General features: G+C 42.9%; 1 pseudogene; it reads right to left on the reverse strand.

Annotated features, from left to right (window-relative positions):
• Positions 1 to 254: 254 nt before the first annotated feature.
• Positions 255 to 962, reverse strand: LOC149848652 (NDR1/HIN1-like protein 3 pseudogene; annotated as a pseudogene).

Here is a 962-nt window from a genome sequence, read left to right on the forward strand (position 1 = left end):
CTCTGCATCCCTAGTGCACATTATAAAAACCATTTACACATGAGCTGCTTAGGACGCATACAGTCATCAAAAAAATGTAGAAGACACTAGAATTCATACGTAGCAAATTAGCTGAAGTCATACACATGCAAGCTGGAACAGAAAAAAAAAAAAAAGTATACCATCACTCTAAACAAGAAATATATTATAGAATGCATGTGACAAAAGCAATAAAATAGACAAAAAATAAAAAAATAAAAAGCCCAAGTTCCCAACTAGAAAAGATTAAGATCACACTTGGTCCTAGTAAAACCAACCCCACTAGATTTATTGATAGGGGCTAAGGGGACCCTTAAGCCACACTTGACCTTGGGGGAATACTTGCTCAATGTAAGATGCCCAATCTTAAACCTCATCTTAGGGTACAACTTGACATCAATGTTAAACAACCCCTTAGCACTCTCCTTCTTGAAGTCACTATAAATGGAACTCCCAAGCACCATTGCAGACTCTCCAGCCAGTGCAGGATAGATCATGGTAGTGTTTTTGTGTCCCTGGTAGAAAGTTGGAAGAGCAACCCCGCCGAACCGTTCTCCGCCATAGAACGCGTCTGCTTCTAGTTTTTTGTAGTAAATGCCGATCTTCTTATTGGAGTTCCATATGCTAATATCCAGCTTAAGATTGTAATTAAGGGCATTGGTGCTGGTAAGGTTGAATTTCGAGAGGTAGGCACTCTCTACATAGAATTCTAACTTACACGGTCTAAGGACAAGCCAAACAACGAGTGCGGCGATGCCGAGGATGACGACGACGGCGACAATGAGCTTGATCAATGTAGTAATGATGCAACAGGCACCACAGCAAGAGTGGTCACGGCGGCCCGGCCGGTTGTAGGTGTGCTGCTGGAGGCGTGGAGTAGGTGAAACACCATATTGGTGGCCAAAGTAAGCTCCATTGAGGTGGCCTTGCTTTGAATCAGCCAT

The sequence above is a fragment of the Nuphar pumila genome, chromosome 1 (genome assembly GCF_984573655.1).
Source record: "Nuphar pumila chromosome 1, dmNupPumi1.hap1.1, whole genome shotgun sequence".
NCBI lineage: Eukaryota > Viridiplantae > Streptophyta > Magnoliopsida > Nymphaeales > Nymphaeaceae > Nuphar > Nuphar pumila.